This window comes from Lepisma saccharinum, chromosome 1 (assembly GCF_977018435.1).
Source record: "Lepisma saccharinum chromosome 1, izLepSacc3.1, whole genome shotgun sequence".
In the NCBI taxonomy this organism is placed as follows: Eukaryota; Metazoa; Arthropoda; class Insecta; order Zygentoma; family Lepismatidae; genus Lepisma; species Lepisma saccharinum.
Window position 1 is genome coordinate 218,016,045 of NC_139229.1, and position 20,275 is coordinate 218,036,319.

The 20,275-nt window shown below is 38.3% G+C and overlaps 1 protein-coding gene across 1 annotated transcript in view; it reads left to right on the forward strand.

Annotated features, from left to right (window-relative positions):
• Positions 1-20,275, forward strand: part of Blimp-1 (PR domain zinc finger protein 1) — a 215,120-nt gene that overhangs the window by 35,635 nt on the left and 159,210 nt on the right. Inside the window, exon 2 of the mRNA XM_083112127.1 lies at positions 2,657-2,699. The gene's annotated coding sequence lies outside the window, so the exon portion shown is untranslated. The remainder of the gene's footprint in view (positions 1-2,656; positions 2,700-20,275) is intronic.

Sequence of the window (20,275 nt, forward strand, 5' to 3'; positions counted from 1 at the left end):
CAAGTTCGAAAATTGCATTCAATCATGTGAATGCAAACCCTTGAATGTACAGTAGGCTGTCAGAATAAGCTTTATTAATCCTTGTTTGGTGTCTTTTGGCCACAGAACACTTCTAATAGAATGTTTATCATTTTAATTAACATCCACAAAGTTATGCTTTTGAAGAGAAATATTTTACCTGTTCACCCTTGATGGTTTTTGTAATCAGGATAATTAAGAACCTCAGGTCAGAAAAAACACTAGACAGTTTTACTTGATGTGATATAGGGTTTCTTTTTTCTGCCGGTACGCAATGATACGCCGTACCGTCTCCTTTTTATAGGTGAAAATAAAAGTAGTAACATTTATTACATTTACAACCTTGGTTATATGCGAATTTGGTGTGATCAGCACCACGCTTCGGCCATCTCTACCCTTTATGATTGCTGCTTTATGATTAGGATTTGGGTGAACCTCGTAACCTCTTTTGCAAGGACATTGCCGGAAATATTCCACCTGAGGTCACCCAGCGCGAAATTCTAACACGGGCCTCCTGCGCGACAGTCGAACTCCATATCAACTGGTCTACCAGAGTTCTCAAGATATAGCTTTATACGCAGGCGAAACTAGAGGGCGGCAGGAAGGTTTTGTGTTCTGGCGTTGGTAAACAGCATGCTTTTTGGTGAGAGATATACTCTCTCTCTCATTTGAAAGGCCAAGGATTATTCCCGTAAAGCGAAGAGTAACTGTAAAAAAAATAATAATAATAATAATTAAAAATAATAATAATAATGATCCCATATATTCCTTATGAACAAACAACTTCAAGTTGTTCAATTGGAAGTTTCGACTTTTCTAACACAAACAAATTCTTCAACCTGTCCTGTTCCTGGTGATGTGTTTTTCTACGCCATCGGAAGTTTGATATTACCGCTGATATTCCCAACAGCGTAATGCTGTTTTCTCCCCTCCTACAACCATCCAGAGCACAGACTTCTCTTTCCCCAGCTCGCCTAGGGAATAGGTCGGTGGGGAGGAGCAGTTTCGGATCCTCGCGTCTGGCTGGACGTGGAAACTTTTCATCGTGCTCTAATTTTCGCTTCAGTCATATATTTTTTGTAATTTTCTTACTTTACGTCGACTTTCTTTCTCTTAGGCTAACCGCGACGTTGAAATAGAATGATGATTAGTCGAAATTGAACAGACAGAATGGAACAACACCAATGCCCAGGCTGGAACACGAACCTCATATGATGATATGATGAGTCGAACACTCTGCACTCTGCCACTGAGGTGGCTGGATACTTTTTGTATGTATTTGATAGTACAACGATGTAATCTGTATGGAACCATATAATTGCGGTAATGTTTTGAACTGGATAAAGAACTAACCAAAACTTTACATTTTCTGGGTCAAAGAAAACTATTAGCACATGCCGAGTTATTGCACTTCACTACTCCAGCAATGAAATACGGAAAATCGTGGCATGGAAGTAATGATCCCACCTTTCCTTGTACTCCTGGTACCAATTCATTACCTGCATAGAATTCTAGAGATTCATTTTGATCTCGAAATCTGAGAGCAGAGCATCTTCACTATACAGGGTGACCCATAAGTCCGTTGACAAAAATGCATGATTTTAGTGTCAACTGACTTGTGTGCTACCGTGATCATGTTTGTCACATTGGATTATTTATTTTGATGTTTTATAATTGTTTTCTCCTTTTCACATCATTTTGTAAAAAACTATAAATTCTGATTTAAAAAACAACAACATAGGTTAAATGTTTTTCTACAGAACGAGGAAATTTATATGTATTTTAATAATAGGGCAATGATATGTTCTTTAGTGATTTTCGTGAAGTGTCTGGTTGATTTGGACGCTTAAATACAAAACTTGGAATAGAAATATTATTAAAGCATCTGTTAAATATAATTTCCACTCATGTGTTCTAAAAGTTCATGTTTTTAACGATCAGGTTAATAATTAGATCTGGTAAGGCAGCTTCTAAATGTTATGTTATTATTATTCTCTTACTTTTTTTAATGTTCCGGATCGGTGGCCTGCCACTTTAAGTGATCCCGAGTTCGAATCCCGGCCTGGGTATGGGTGTTCTGTGTGAATACCCCTTCATCAATTTCATCTATTATCATTCATTTTCATCGTAGCGATTTTTAACATACTGCAACTTTACAATTCACTACGGACATGGTTTATGATCGATTTTATCTACAATTCGAATTAAATGATTTTAAAGGTTTATATTTTTGGAATGTGTGGAATATGTGTTGTAATTTCACTGTAAAGTATATTAATGCAAGGGAAAATGTAATATTTATAGTGTAGTGCTATTATTATTATTCTTCAGCGTACTGTAAGAATATATTGCAAGTAAACCTGTTCATGACACTCAAATAAAATCCCAGGCAGGAAGCGAATAGCTTTGATTGATATTTATGTTATTCTACGTCACCTTTCTGCCTCTTCTAGACACTTGTGAGGGCTTCTCCTCTTTCTGCAGTCCAGCATGGATGAAATTACACCGAAGCTCAACATTTGAAATCGCACATATACGCATACACTCGTGTATATTAGGTTGTTAAGTAACTAACATTGATTTAACAATTTCGTTTGTAACTTTCATTTGACCTTACAACTTGTCTTATTTCTCGCAGGGTTATGGTCTCGTCCTGCCTGTTGCCTGAACCTCCTAGAAAGGTAAGTGGATCTGCATGATATTTTTATTTTATAAATAAACTATTTACTTATACTGCCCGGCAAGGAGAGAAAGATGACATCTCAGTACATCTCGTACTGAGAAGTTTACTCCCAATAGAGAAAAATATAATACTTTGTGCAATTAGTTTCTCTTGTCCATCCTTGAAGGCATACTGGACCATCGATCTGTGGAATTTATTGCGAAAATGTTCCTCACTTAGAAAGAAGTCACACCGATTCTCAAAATTCTGATATTTAGTTTATGTCTAGTGGAAAATGGGTTTGGAAATTATTAGAATGGCAAATGCGATCAATAAGAAGATTCCTCTAAATTACTTGCAAGGAATTCTGAACAGATATGTTTTTCGAAACAGATTGGTTCTTCAAGACGAGAAACGTTTTTAGAAAAATATGGAAATTATGCTTTTAAAGATGGCTTTCGCAGAACCCTTGACTTGTTTCAGTAAAGGGTTTTTCGGAAATTTTCATCTGTTCAGAATTTCTTCTGGAGAATTGGAGGGAAGCTCGTGAGATTTTCATTCGCTGTTGTTTAGGTATCGGTGGATGGACAACAGGCCCCAGTCCTCACAAAGGCATTACAGTATGTTAGCTAAAGAAATCACACTAAGATGCACTTGAATGCTCTAGAAGGCATTTTATACTATTGCAGTTTTTTTTTTTTTTTTTTTTTTTTTTTTTTTTTTTTTTTTTTTTTTTTTTTTTTTTTAGAAATACGTATTAGTTTTCCGAAACGAGCTATTTTTTTCTGAAAGGTATTTGTTGAGACAAGTTAAATACCTAGCGAAAATGTTGAGGGAAACAAATAGAAATACACCCAGAATTTCTATATAGACCTAAGCGATGCTTCTTGATAATATATACAATGAACATTAGTGTGATATGGTTAAGATTGGATGAAGTAAATAACTTTGTTGACAATGCAGCTGGCTCATTGCTATTCAGGGCTTCTAAACCTGTAACAACCCGATTTTCGCAGAAGTAGGCAACAGACGTTAGGCCGGTCATTGACCTCTCGGCGAGCGGATTCCGTGTCTAGATTGGTCGGCCGTTAAAGTGTTTGGGGAATACAAAGACCGCTACGGCAGCAGGTTACAGGGTACATTCTGGTAGAACACCTTGCAGCCGAAACTGCATCTTGAGGTTATTTGATGGTTGATTTCGACGTGCACCAACCGGAAGTACATTCCATTCACTCACTTCCGGTAGGTTTTGACGCCACCACTGGAGGAAACGATAAGAGATTTGACAAAAAAATAGTGTCAGATTAGGTAATGGTTGCAGCTTTGGTGCTACAGATCCCAGAAGGTCATAGGGCAGACAATGAAAAACATTACTGTCTTTTCTTCCTTTTCTTTGTGTACGCTTGCATGCGGACAAAAGAGCAACAACAAAAAAGCAAAACCCCTTATCGCTGTTCTGTTATTTCATCTGGGTCTTCCTCTTTTTTGTACTATTTGGTCCTTTTCTTTGCTCCTATGCATTGGCAACTTATCGGGTTTAGCGATCGTCCGTACGCAACACAACGCAACCGTGTTGGTTGATCGAAGCTCTTTCCGGTTTACGAAGCACCGTTATAGCGGCCCTTGGCAAGTGGAACAGTTGGGTTCATTGACCGACACAGTCACCCGATCGGCAAAGAACTTGGGAAGCGGCTGGTGCGTGCTGGAAGGAGGGGAGGGGAGTTGTTGTCGAGGAGGCGGATTGCCTGGAAGCACTACAGCGCCATCTACAAACCACCACTGACACACATCCCCCCTTTTTTTCCCTGGAGGGGAAGTCGCATTTACTGTACGATGCCATTTTTTGTTGTTGTACTGCAAAAAACGTGGATGAACATTGGGGAACTGGCCAACGTAGGTCAGTCGTTCCTGTAAAGCCTGCGTAGGAGTGGGGCTATACCAGTGATTGACACACGTGAATATTTCCTTTGTTCCGATACAAAACGGAAGAACTGTCCAATGCCATAGGAAATGCTGGACATTTTCATAGAAGGAGTAAAACATAGTAAGGCCAAGATACGTTGGGTACATCTAGACCGAAGAAAAATCGTAGGAACAACCACAGACTGTGGAATGCAGAATATTCATAGGTGCAACTAAACGAAAGGAATATCCAAAGAACGACCAAACAATATGGAATACTAGCAAAATATAGTCCCAACCAGTCCGAGAAGAATTGTAGGAACAATCAGAGATTGTGGAATGCAGAGGAATCATTAGTATTTTTCTCTTACATCCTATGTAAGATGGTTTTTATGTATGCTGGTGCAGAAGTTGCCAATAGCTTGTTTTGAGTTTTATTTTAATTGTTGAAGCTCTTATTGGGTCACATAAAGTGCACGATGGAAAATAGTGGAACATTGTCGAGTACAGGACATCACTTCCGCGTAGTCAGTGATATATCCACCCTCCCCCTCATTTCCTCAACAACCCCTTGAAATTTTTCACATTTTATGGTGCTTTTGCTTTAAATTTACACTTACAGTCCCTTAAATACGAACTTACACTCCCCTCCCCCCCGATGGAAAATTCTGTCTCCTAAACTCACGGCCAATGTAATCCTGTGTAGGTTTGATTGATTGATTTAGTTTATTTTACTTCGCGTTTTGTGCCTCTTGGCTAATTTGCGAAGATGGGGATGAGTGATGAAATGATGAAATTAATGAATGGACATTCACAAACAACCAAGCCCGACCGGCATTCGAACCCGGGACCCTTGGCGTCGCAGCGCGATGTGCTAACCACTCGGACACAGGGTCGGGCTAATCCTGTGTAGGGTTTGTGCTCTGTCGTCCATATGTGTTGTTTGCGATTGTCTCTTCATCCACATCTTCTCACCATTCATCCCCATAGTCACGATTAGCCAAAAGTGGCAGAAATGTGACGTTAAAAAACTTCATTCTATTTTTGTTATTTACCTTCACTTTTCTACCACTTTTCTCTAATCGCAACAATGAGAATGAGTGATGATACGATGTAATTGATAGAGGGACATTCACAAAGTACACTCATTCCCAGGTTGGGATTTGAACTCGGGACCCCTGGCGTCATAGCGCGCTGTGATAACCATCCACTGCGGGGGTCGACGTTTAATAAACTAATCAATCAAATAATTCGAGTTCAGGATAACCCACAAGTCCAACTAGAATGAGGCAAAATTGTAGGAATGGAGGAATGGACTCTCGAATTCTCTGAAAATCAGACACTTCTATACTCGTGGAAAATGGTACAAACAACCAGATACTCGAACGTAGTGAAAATCATAGGTACAATAGAGAAAGAGAGTTTTAGAAACAGGTAGGACGAAAGAAAAAATTAAGAACGGGTAGATAATGCTGTAATCCATAAGAAAATATTAGCCAAATTTTTTTCCAAGCTACATTATATGTCGCTGTGCATTGCTGACTTGATACAGGATTTTCCCATATTCATAAATTCATCTGTTAACGGAGAGAATCCATTTGATATAATTTTTTACAGTTTTTTACTAAGCATTTTATCTTTGATATAGTGTAGAATTTTTTTGGTGTTCAGTTTTATATCCTGATATTGTCAAAAATGTAGCATGAAATTTAGTATCAAGACCATAGTTATTCCTTCTGCAAAATATAAAGGGTAAAATGCACTTATTATTGAGCTCTAAATATATATAATGCGAAAGATGCGAAAAGAAAGCCTTCACACGAATCACATCTCACGTACGATTCAAATTTAAAGGCCCTGATTTTAGACCACCACACGCTTAACCGAACTTTACATGCCACTAGGTGAACAATGCATTTTTCCTTTTACCCTTGGAAATGACATTTTTTACAGATCAGACACAATCACAATACTTGTAAGTTCCATTGCATATTTCTACTCGTTCCCTCATAAAATAATTTATACAATTTTTCAGTGAGAAGAAATTCCTTCAAATTCTCACAAGCACACAATAAGTTTCTTCTCCTTCCAAGTGGCCTCTGATGGGAAAAGGCCAAAATGTCACGCTCTTAATTTACAATTGGGTCTTTTCTTTCCTGACTAACCTTAACAGAATTTAAACCTGCCATTATACTGACGTAACTTTAGTTTAACCTAATCTCAATGAATTTAAATTGTCTATGTACCGTACTCACTCAGTGTGGATGAATGGTGAAGAGATTGATGCATCACATAACGCAGATCCCGCAGAGGATCAAACGGGTGTAAGTCTAAGCGCCAGAGCCTCGTTAGTCTGCAAAATGCAGTTTAGGGTGTACTACGCGTAGGACATAAATTTGAACACAGTGATGCAAATGTAGGAGATGCCACTATCCGTGAACAAGCTTAAGTGGGTAATTAATATAATATGAAAGGAAAAGGAAAAATTAAATACTAAAGAACACGGTCATGACATAAATTGACTTGAGTTGATAAAACGGTGTGAAAAGGGAGTTTAGAAGAGAGAGCAAGAGGCTGATGAATAAATGAAAGACGAAGGAATTGTATAGTACCACTTGAGCTGAGGAGAAAGCTCAACAAAGGAGTTCAAAAAAGGGGAAAGAAAAGAACAAGGACAAAGAGTAACGTAGAAATCTGATAGTTAAAAGAGAACGAGGAAGTTACAAATTACGACAAGGAAGGAAGGAAGTACAGAAGATATAGTGTAAAAAGAAATAGAGGAAAGACAGTAGTATTGAAATGCTACTTAACGCCATGGAACACATTGAACTGACCCAAAGACGTTAACTTTCTTTCGGTTGTGTCAGAAGATTGGCAAAGCTGTCCCACATTTTGGAATCTACACATTCCTCGTTTCAAAATATCCCCGAAGAGTGCATAGAATGCTGCATTTGTGGATTACATAAATCCGCCAAGCAGTTCCGCATTGGCTTGCGCTCGCCGGAAACCTGGAGAGGGACTTACACAGAGTCCCCCCGAAAGCCGAGGCCCAATGAAGTTTCATGGTTGCTGAGGTATCTCTCCTCCTCCCATCCCCTTGACCCACAAACACTTCGTTATGGTGTCCAGATTCACAGCCTGCGTCATCGAACGAGACAAAAGAAAGGAGCAAATGGAGAGTTCAACGACCTCGGTGAACACGCGTGCAGGCGATGCAGTGTGCACGCGGCCCAGTTTTCCTCCTATGCGCTTTTTCCCGTTAGCGCGCTCATCAGGTCAGCAGGTATGTTGCATTTGAGCCACACGGCTGAGTTCATTGCGTATGCTCTTCTCGCATAGCATACAAGCCGTTGCTTTATGTTGCATATCGACTTAAAAGAAAGGCCTAATTGCACTTGTCTTCTTCGTTTCAATGTGGGAATTAAGATGGCGAGCTGCTGTTTGGCAATAGCCATCTCAGTTCATTTGGATTTCTAAACGGCCTTTCATTGTGTGAATTGCAAAAGATTGACAATTGGTCTCCAGAGCAATAAAGTGCATTGGATGCTTAAGGTGATGATGAAGGATCTATTCGTGAATGAAAAATCAACACTAACAATATGAAATGCTCGAGCACACTGGTTTGAACTAAAGCACAAATTGTCTATCATGCACTTGCTCCATTTTGTGTATGTAGAAGAATACTATTGGCTGTCAAGCTTGCTATATGATTCAATGAAGAATAATTGATGCTATTTGGCAGAATATAGAGATAGCAAAGATTGAAAATAAGTTAGAAGATAATAATGATGAGAATAGATGGCGAGAGAAATAAGAAAATAGTTTACATTTAAATTAATTGTGCGTCAACGCCTAGACTATTTGCACTTGACATGTCAAAGTCTGTATTAACATCAAAATATATAAGACCATGCTCTGAAAAGAACGTGTCTATTGAAATTAATCTTGTGGAGATGCACTATTTATCTGTAAAGTAATACCTCCATGTCAATGACAAAAACAGGCTGCACAAAGGGCACTGAACACAATAAAAACTGGCCAACAAAAACCACAGGATCTGCATCATTTCTCGTTGGATTTGTAATTTTAAAAAAGGAAATATAAAATGCAAGTGAATGAGTATGCAATTGCAACATATAGTAGCAAAGTGGACACGTGAAGAGAAAAGTAACCGCCTCAATGACCGAGATGACCACAGAAGATTATAGGTTCGAGTTCTGGTTTCGACTCTTTGTGAGTGTCCCTTCAAGTCTACGTACTCATCCTCGTCGTCACAATTAGTCAAACATGAATGAAAAAAATACAAGATGGAAAACGCAAAAGATATAAAATAAGACTTTTAGTAGAAAATAGTTGTTCACTAAATCCACATGATGCTTAGGAGAAGCATAGCAAGGTACGTACTAGCGGAACCGACCACTACGGATTAAAGAAAGGCTATGGATATGAATGTTGGAATTTAAGTGGAGAGTTAAGATAACTAATAAGAAATAATACTCATAATAGGAAAGAAAAGAAGTTTAAAGGAAACAATACTTTTGAACATATGAACAAGACATGTCTTTAGGTGACGACGGTTTAGTGAAAGATATATTAGAAAGTACTGTAGAAAACTCAAATGGAACAGAATTAGAAACAAATAACACATTAATAAGGTAGAAGGCAGTTATTTAAATTTGGAAAGAAAGAAACCGCAATCAGGAGATTAAGTTAAAAAAATTACTAAGAACGAGACAAAATCATTTTCTAAGAAACCCGCCAAAAGCATTACCTCACCCAGCAGAAATTGTGCAGGTGTTTTATGAACATCGATCAAATTCTTAGGCCTAGCGTAGAAGAAAGACTGAGTGTCATGATAAAACACATTGCAAAGCGCAAATAACGTTAACTGATGAATTTAGGTTGATACTATACTAGTGCAATAAACTATAGTTATCATGCAGCTTTGAAATGTGATTGGTAAAGTTTTCATACATTTTCAACAGGCTTATATAGGTGTCGAGAGATTTTCTTAGGCGTGCGCCTTGGCACCGAGGTAACGGTCTGTATATTGGATAGGGTTGAAATTTCGCAATATTCATGTTTAAATCGAATGCTAGAAGCACTAGCAAATTGTGAAACAGATATATTGTAGGACATGCACTTCTCGTCTTAATAACTATTACTTTCGGCATAAGAATCCTTGTCACTACAGTTGATGAATCTCCAGGTTAATTGTACGTACATAAATACAAATAATTATTTTATGAATTTAATTCTTTTAGTTCATTAAAGAAATATCACCATATACATGGACTTGAATTAGTCACTTTATTAATTGGATATACAATATTTGATATTACAATGAAGCTTAGGAAAATACAATTATAACTTTACTGTTCTCACTACTATTCTCTTTTTTTTCGGGTTTGATTTTTTTTATGTTTCTTTCAAGTTAGTCTCCTTTCTAGTTTTTCCCCCACAGATTTAGTTGTTCTCGTCTGCTTTACCTTTCTAAAATGTGCTTCGTTTTTATTTAGTTTTTCATGATATTTCAATATTTTCCCATTTTTTTACGAATTTTTATGCGTTTTCCCTTGCATGTTATGGATTAATAAAGTCATTCCCTATCTTGCTAGAATATGTTTTTCTCAAGTTTTATTCTTCTTTGAATTGTATTTTTCTCGTTAATATTTCCTTTCTCTATTTCCTCTGACCCTACGGCCTCTTCCACCACCAGCTTCCAGTCTTCTCTTTTCTTGCTTTCCATCTCTAGTTCCTAATCTCTATCTGTTATAAATGTGCCATTACATCTTCCATCCACCGTATCGTTGGTCTGGAGGGTCTGGAGAATCGTAGCGGACTGTAGTAGAACAGTCCCTGCTGTATTCATTTTGGAATCCAATCCTCAGCCTTTCTTTCAATATGCCCAAACTAGCGTATTCTTTTTGATTTTACATATCTAACAATGACCTGGCCATAAATTAGCTCTTTCAGTTCCATATTATATATTTCATTTAGTTGCACCAAGCTTTCTAAAAATTTATACTGGGAATTACTGCTGTCAGCCATTTTATATCCGCACCAGCAAAGAGCAGAGGAAGAAGTACTCGCTGTACTTCCGCAGTCCGCACCGCCCGTGCTGCAGACAACCGCCTCGCTCGCAGGCGTAAGTGACGCAACGCCTTCGCATGTAACCTAACCGCACACGTGATTCGCTCGCTCTTCCTCCCGTGATGCACTTGGGATTGTGACGCAATGGTCCCGCCTCATGACCCAGACCCAGAGACTTGTTCCTACTGACATACATTGCGGTCATTGCCACTGCCAAGTGCGGCATTATTTTTCGACCGCTCTTCATTTTTTCCCTTCTCTCTCTCTCCTCCATTTAGTGTTGTGTGAGAGGAATGTCTTGCAGTCTTTATTCCCTCCCCTCCGCTCTCTTCTTCGGCAACAACAATAATGAACACGTAACTAGAAAATTCTACAGGTCAACTCTCCACACTTCTCTTCTGTTTAACCTTACGTCAGTCAGGCCTAATTTCGTATTTGTTTGCAATTTTCTTTAGAAGAAAGAACAGTTTTGAGAATAAAACAACTTTTTGTGACATAATGCTTTTATTTCACTCCGATACCTTCCTACTGCCTAATTTCTAGTCTGTTCATTATTTGTCCGTAGGATATTGTGCTCGTATCCACTCCTAATCAAAGACTTTTTCAAAAGTAATGTGTTTCGAGGAATTTATTGTAAATTCTTACAAACGAGGCTTCTTTTTAGTTCCTCGTAGAACAATTTGGTGATTTCGTGCGTTAATCCCCGCTTGATGCCGTGTTGGTCATGCCGAAACGGATCGTGTGGGGTTAGTCATGGAACGAATGTTGGCTTCTAAACCCGAGAATGCAACGTCAAAATTGTATGATCGATTTAATTTATTTTACTTCGCTTTCTTCCACTTTTGGCTAATCGCGGAGACAAGGATAAGCGGTGACATTTGCATGTAAGTTTATGATCCACTTCATTTAATCCTCTTTTCTGCTCCTTAACCCTTTAACCATTTATTCTAGTTTGTCTTTTAGCAGGTAGCTTCTTAGTCAGTATCCAAGACATTTTTTTTTGATCACTTGCAGCATTGCTGTTTCACCAACTCAACTCACCACTTGAACTTTGGCCTCCCTCCTTCAGAAACACTGCTATGGTCCTACAAAGTCTGAAACATCACATGTGCTTCGAATTCTTTCTAGAGCACAAGGTGAATTTTCGTGTGGTTTGATTTCGCTGTTGTCTACATATGCTTAGCGTACTACGGAACTATCACTCATATCTAGACAACACCAATAGCTGAAAGCAAACCTAGCGGTGAATACTCTACAAGAAATTCTAAAAAAATGTACTTTTTTTTAGAATTTGGAGTATTATCGATTTTTAGAAAGGAGATGAATTTTCGAAAATAACTTTGATGACGGAGGCCAAATGTCCGGTGATGTCCCAACTCAACACGTCCCAATTCAGGAACCGATATTTTCACGTGGAATGTTCCCAACTCAGGAATCGCTGCTTCGGAAGTGAAGGAGGAGAGGTCAGGACCGGTTTTTGAGAGGTTCTTATCGTTATTTCACGTTACGCTGAAATACTACGTACATAGATATATATCCATTTGCAGAAAAAGTGGTGTGCTTTAGGGAAGTTTCATTTTTTCTGTAATATATTTTCAGTATATTGCAGACATTTTGCTTGTAGGTTAGGTTTAGTTAGGCTAGGTGTGCGTAACATGCACACATAGGTGGGGGCGTAATGTAAACTATTTCGAACGCCAATTCATCCTCCCCCGATGCAATTAGTAAGGTGTCCTTCGTTTATTACAGACCGGTTCCTGACATGTCACTCTTTTCATTGGAATTTCCATACTTCCTGATTTGGGAAGGTATGAATCGGGAATGAATCGTCCAGCGGTAAGCATAGTAAAAGAAATTTCAGAATCGGAAGATGTCCCTAAAGTTAAAAAGTACCTCGACCCTCGTTCATGCGAACATCGTGTACCTAAAAATAATTAAATTCTTGGTAACTTGGACTCTGCAGACGACAATAACAAAGAAGAAAAAAGAATGCAAAACCATAATTGCGTTGAAACTTTTCTTTGATCGCGACAGGTGTCTTCTCGGAGAGTATATAATTGGTTACTGCTTCTGAGCCTTCGGTACGGTAGGAAGGCAATAGATGATTTTGTTCCTTTCCGTCCATCTACCCACTTTCTGTCCTTGGGCAATTGCAGACTCATAAGGGGGGGTCATAGCAACACGTAGGCGACTCCAAAAGCCACTAATCCTGGAAAAATTAATATATTGTAGAAAACACAATACCTTTCCTTGGCCTTCTTTTTTCTGCCTTGTCAAAGCTCGCTTTGTTATCGAGATATTTTTATAATTTTCCTTTACTGCTTTGTGTTATCTCTGATTCTTTTCTATCTCCTTTTTTTGCTGTACATAACGTGTATGCGTACGCATGTGTGTGTGTTGTGTGTGTGTGTGTGTGTGTGTGTGTGGTGTGTGTGTGTGTGTGTGTGTGTGTAGAGATTGACAATTTATCTAATCTATTAGTCTTTATGTCTTTCAACTACACAGCAAGGCAGCTTGTACTGTCACGGGCAAAACTCAGTTGTAACTGCCAATAAGAAAATAAGAAACAGATTTCCTTTGATGCTGAGTTCAGCAACTCTAATAAGTAGGCACACTCGCCCACATCGGTTTCTACATTAGTTGAGAAATCTAAAGCCAAATTAAATATTCCGCGAAGAAAGAAATTATTTCTTGTGTGCAACCCATTTTTAATAATCACCGTAGAAAAATCCTTAAATGTAGTATTGATATGTCAAGAAAAAGTGTCGAATAAAAAAAATGGAAAAACATAGTGGATCTCACGGATTGATTGATTGGATTTTTTAACGTCGTTTTTGTGCCGATTTCGGCTAATCGCGACGTTAAGAATGGAGGGTAATTATATTACGTACATGGATGAAGGGACAGTTACACACACACACATATGAACCGGGCACAGAAAACAAACTCTCTCAGATTATTATCCTGGCTGTGGGTCCAGGCGCCGGACCCTCGTTTGCCTGCAAAAATGAGGGTGTATTACCTGAGTGCATTTCCAGAAGGTTACCGAGAGAGAACATATTTAATATGGGGGAATGAACATACACACTGACACATGTACCCTATATAAGCTCGTAGCAGGAAATAATAACGCTATGTAGAATTATTTTTTAATATACTCGTATATTAAAAACATGTTGTGATTCACAACAATTGATTTATATCTGCATTGGAAACGAAAGAGATGTCCTCCATGAGATGAAGAAATATCTGAATAAGTAAAATCACACAATAGTGTTAATCTTTCAACAATGTTCAAGTAGAGAGATGCATGTGTGTGTAGGAAAATAATAATTTTTTTAATTTGATTTCATTTCGTTTGCCACTTTTGGCTAATCGCAAAGATGAGGATGAGTGATAATATGATGAAATTGATGAAGGGATACTAACAAGGAACACTAATGACCAGGGCGGGATTTGAATCCGGAACCATTGGCGTCGTAGCGCGCAAAGCTAACCACTTCGGCACCCAGGTCAGCTGGAAAACAAGAGAAACAAATTATATTTCTGCAGGTATTGGACTAATGTTGAGTAAGGAACCTCCAGAAAGAAAAAGAAAACATTGGGTAGGAAAATATCAAGATGAGCTTGAAGTAAACATCATGATTGATTGATTAATTTGCTGTTTTAAGTCCAATTTATACACAGTAAGGCTAATCGGGACTGGACCTACAGTTTAAAGTGGAATCCGAACCACTATGTGCCTCCACCAGGTATCGAGCCCGGGATCCCTTGATTACCAGGCACTACGCTACCACTGCGCCATCGGGGAGGCCTGTAAATATCATTAAAGGCACGCAATATGTGCAATTTTAATTGTTATGTATTAGTTAGGTTAGAGATCACATGGCCTTTAGAAAAAGAAAGCTCTCCTACTTACTGAGGAAGGAGTATTTTTATAACATTAATTAACGTGTCAATGCCTCGTTTTCACTCACAACGTATCTCTTAGTACGCGACAGAGCCAAAGTACTAATTTTCTTAAGTATCCTCAGCATCAGTACTAGCTTTGCTGTGTCGCCAAGAGATGGCGCTGACACAAACGAAGTGAAAATGCGGCTACCTACTAACTGACCAATCACCGAGCTCCGTTCGGTCGACGATTCGCTGGAAGTGTGGAAAGCCGGTGAGTGACCGACCGTGTATTTTGGTCCCTTGCTTATGATGGTCGCTTTGCAAAGCCACCTAGCGGTGAAATTCCAAACCAGGTCAAATAATGCGAACACACTGTACCGCAGAGTTGAGCATCTGACCTCCTTATAGTGTTTCTGCCTTCGGGTTGGGTAGCTGTCAAGAGGAGGAAAAAACAATTGACGAGCAGGAAAAGTTCAGGAAGGATCTTAATGGAATGTAATTTTAAAGAATTCAAAATTTCAGTTTAGTTTCCTCTTGGTTTCCTCCTAGTTCTACAACATGGTTGACTGTATAGCAATTTAAAGAGGAGGTATTCATAATCACCGCGATCATCCATTTTTACTTTACTCCACTGAAGTTTCCGTTCATTGTATACATAATGGTTTAAATATGATATCAAATTACATATGAGAATGATAATGTCCCTTCCTTACTTCGAAAATAGATAAATAAGTTACTGAAAGCTTTTCTTAATTCCGTCCTAGCCTTGTAATCAATGGATGGATATGCACTTGCACAGTGGCTCGGATCCCACTTTAGGTCCAGCCCTCATTAGCTTATATATGCATAAAATGGACTTAAAACCAAAATTCAGAATTAATCCTTTCCTTAATGCATACATAGAACTTGGATTCCTAACATCTTTATCAGCTCATTCGCTTTTACAATTTGAAAATTGCATAGAATTCAAAAATCAGATTGAGATCGAACATCACAAGGAAATCAAAGAGTTTCTCATTCTTTAACAGACATGCTCCTTGCCTAGAAATCAGAACATGGAAAGTCGATTTCTCATTTGGAGTAATTCTAAGGCAATAATACTGTCGGTTGTATCAATGCGTAAAATCTCTTCTCGAAAGCAGATACCTCATAGGAGAAACTATGCGATTCAAAGTAGAAACATCAAGTATACTTAATGATAATATTCTCATTGTGAATTCGACAGGCCTTAGGCATAAAGGGGTAAATTGATGCACGGGAGAAAAGATTTGTTTGAATGAATAAAAAAAGGGTTCGGCTTCTTTGGTAACTGCAAACAAAATTTTGTTAAATTTTGCTATATTTGTTATCTTCATTGCAAAATACTTTCCTTAATATCTTGTTTTTGGTTTCACTCCTCGCTTCGACGCTACGAATCCTCGACAAAACTTAATGTTATCCTGGATATATATGCAGCTTCAGCACATTCTCACAAATGGCACTAATGATTTGACTTTTATCCGAAAAACTCGCATAGTAAAGTGAATTTGCTTTAAATTTTTCAAACAAAAGTCTCGAACGAGACCGACACTTGTTTAAAAAAAAAAATCCAAAAATACTGAAAATGATCAATAACCCAAAACGGTTAAAAGTGCAAAATAAAAATGAAAATGTCTGGTTCTGTCTGGAGTGGACAGACTGCTATACGTTTAGTATCTTCTCGAAAGAAAAAAGATAACGTTTCATAAATTTTCAAGCCCTCATTAGAAGGATTATAAGGTACGTACAGTCATGGACACTTCTGGGTTGTAACGATTCCATTGAAAGTTAATGGAATTGTTATAACCCAGAAGTGTCGGTGACTATACAAAATTAGCTCAGTTGTCATGGCATCTCAATTCTAAAGACCAATCGTAAGCAATCGCATGTGCCTAGATCTGCACACGTTTCTCGCAGCTGAAACGTCTGAGGGAGGGGGGGGGGAGTTAGCGAAATGGTGGAAGTAGTAAAGCGCATAGAGTGCAGGAACAGAATGAACGAAAGTTGCCTCCCTCCTCCAGACAACTGCTTACAAGGCCAGCAGGTAGAACCCAGTGGCCTTGAATCGTAAATATATAGAATATCACGTGCTCGGGTGTAGCTTTTTGTTCTTTTTTTAAACTAGTAATACACGCACTTTCACACATGTATCAAAGAAACAAGATGACCTTGAAGTTATCTTACGAAAATGCGCAACCTGGCAGAAGGTTATGCGAATTTGTAGATTACGAATGCTTCCGTAATTTGCTTCGTAACTTATATTAGCACATAATTTTATCGAGGGTAAAATATTCATTCGCATATGCACTCCCTTGGTGGCTTGTAGGGCTAGTGGTGCAGTCATGATTTCATATACGTATATATAAAATAATATTAGACAGGGGCTGTCCCCCCCCCCTTCTGTGAACAAGAGCTTGAGACCTGTTCCTTCACCAGTTTCATGTAGCCACTATCATCGGCGCGATTAGCTAAAAAGGAAGGAAAGCGATAGAAAACAAGAAAAATACAAATTATGTCGAAAATGTATTCAATGCTCAGTGGAGGTTATCTTTCACATACTGTAGTGTTGGAATTTAAGAAACCCATATATTTTGTTATTTTGAAAGTGATGAGAGATTGTGTCCTTTTATTATCTCATTTATAAAATTGAAATCGGCATTCACATAATTATAATAATAATAATAATAATAACGACAACAAAAGTTATTATTGTTTATGTTTACCATGTTCATAGACATGGAAACATCAATGAGACGCAGTAATAATATAAGGGGCCCATGTTTCACTTGTAAAAATGCCAATATATATATATTAAAAAACAACAGGATTACTGATACAAAATTGTCTACCTAGCGAAAACAATACGAAAATTAAAATTTTGCGTGATGGGTTGTTAGAGTAATTTTAATAGTTTGATTAGTTAATTTTATGCACATTTTTCAATCGGTTTATTTCTGCAATTTAGTCTTTGGGTTTGAAGCTTCGCTGATAGCCTAGCTAGCCTCAAGCCTAGAATATATGCTCCCGGTGTGTGTATGTGTGTCAGTGGCGGCGATTGGGTTCCAAAACCGAAGGGGTGGGGGCAAAGTGTCAAAACTCGAGGGCAAAGGACAGTTTACTTTCCCTTGGTAGATAAGGTTTAGCAAAGTGCGGGGGCAAAAGTGGGAAATAGTGGGACGGGGGACAATTGCCCTCCCACGGTCTCCCTAATCGTCGCCACAGATGTGTGTGTGTGTTAATATGTATGTATGTATGTTTGTGGTTGGAGCTTCTTTATCGCATGTTTAGTGCTCTCGCCTTTGTTGATCCAAGGACTCGGGGAGGGGGGGGGGACGAGCTCCACAAAACGTCCGTGTTGACACAGCATGTTGAGGACAATTGGGAGCTACTTAAAAGCTATAGTAAAGGACTGTCATCTAAAAAAAATATATATAAAAAAAGAGAGGGATTCATAAGCAGACAACGTCTAGTCGAGATAAATGCCATTTCACCAAGGGCTATTACGCCACAGAAAGTAATTAGTTTAGTGTTTATATGAGGAGGAGAGGGTTAATATAATTCGACGGCTGATAGTTTTGATCTATCTATATACGGTGCATAGCAAGCCCACAGAAAAGTTTCTCTTTGGTACAGCACGAGTCGTATCAAATTGCATTCTTCTATCGAACAGGTGGTATGATGTGGAGGAAATTTCAGTGCTGGTGTACAATCCATTCAAAGTACGACCTTTCTGTCAATTCAGAATTGGGTAAATTGCAAACAAAATAGTAACAACGCATTACAGGTACTATTACGGAATATCGTCTACGCTGAATATCTGTCAAGTCTTCGAAGTACGAGTGCCAATAGATGTGAGTTCACACTTACAATTATACTTTTCATTGCACTAATCAGAAGAGCTGAAAAATTCCCCTTCCGGAGACCGTCCGTCTGAACTTTCGATCCCAGAAACTGCCAGAGCTTCAAAGGCAAAAATCTGGTGGCTGTTGAAAATGCTTACCAAGTATATCAACTTTTATGTTACCTGAATCCCGAACTCTGTATTCAATATCCGATCTTGAGTCCTGTACCTGATATCTGGGAATCTAATAAATTTATTCAGTTTTTTCTGTTTATGTTGCATTATAACAGGATGTCACAAAACCCACTATCTATTTTCGAAAAATAATTGGAATTACGAAAAACAGGTTTAAGGCATCCAAAGAAAAAATATTTATTTCAAAGTACGTACATGCCGCAAAGATTTAGTGCTCCACATCAGTGCTTATACAGAGATCAAATCGATTCACTTTCGTTGTGTCTCGATTCCATTCAAGAAAAATTGTTGGTTTCTCGTCCGCACAGATACGACAATTATTTCAATTAATCTTTCCACAGGTCGCTTCATCACTGAACAAAAGTTTGTTCATTAAATGCACCCTTCTTGCACTTTCTTCATAAGTGAGTGATATGGGTCATAGATGGAAAATTTAACAATTGCACAAAATTCAACACAAATTAATGAACGTTTTGTAAATACACAAATTTACCCATAGCATTAAAAGGAAACTTGTAATGCCAGAAAAATAGATAGTGACTTTGATTGATTTGTTTTATTTTACTTAGATTTTGTCCCACTTTTAGCTAATTTGCGAAGATGGGGATTAGTGATCATATGATGAAATTGATGTATGGACACTCACAAACATCCATGCTCAAGCCGGGATTTGAACCCGGGACCCCTGGCGTCGTAACGCAAAGTACGACGTACGTACGTAACCACTCCACCACGGGAGCTGGCATAGTGACTTTTGAGACACACTGTATATGTTTATTTTTATCACATCTAACAACATACTCAGGTTAGTTCACATAATTATTATGCATGTTGTTATTAGTATTCAGGAAGTGCATGTTACTTTTCTCTTCATAAACTTTTGTCGTCTCGTTTAATATCTAAGAAACTAAAAGTTAAAATATACAAAACCGTAATTTTGCATGTAATATTATATGTATGCGAAACTTGGTCCTAACATTGAAAGAGGAACATAAATTGAGAGTATTTGAAAATAAGATCCTTAGGAAAATATTTGGGGCTAAAAGGGATGAGGAAACAGGTGAGTGAAGAAGGTTACATAATTTAGAAGTACGTTATTTGTATTCATGTCCAGATATTATTAGAATGATTAAATCAAGAAGACTTAGGTGGACAGGCCACGTGACACGAATGAGAGAGGAAAGAGGAGTTTACAGGATTCTTGTTGGGAAACCTGGTGGTAAGAGAGGTCAGTAGGAAGACCAAGACGAAGATGGAGGGATAATGTTGAGATGGATCTAAAGGAAATTGGTAGGGATGGAAAAGAGTATATAGATCTTGCTCAAGATAGGGACAGATGGAAGGTCTGTGTTGCTGCAGCCATGAACCTTCGGGTTCAAGAAGGTTAGAGAGTTAGTTAGTTAGTTAGTTATGTTGTTTAACTCGCCTTACATTCTATCGAAATATCGAACGATCTGAGTAGTGTTGCCCACGGGACGAGACGGGACAGGCTTTTAAAAATCGAGACAGCATTTCCATGAGACTCCACGAGACGAGACAGACCAAAGTCTCGTCTCATGGGCAACACTAGATCTGAGTAGTATATGACTCAGCTAAATCACTCATCCGATTGTCGACACCGATATGTTGAAACTACTCAAGCTACAAATATG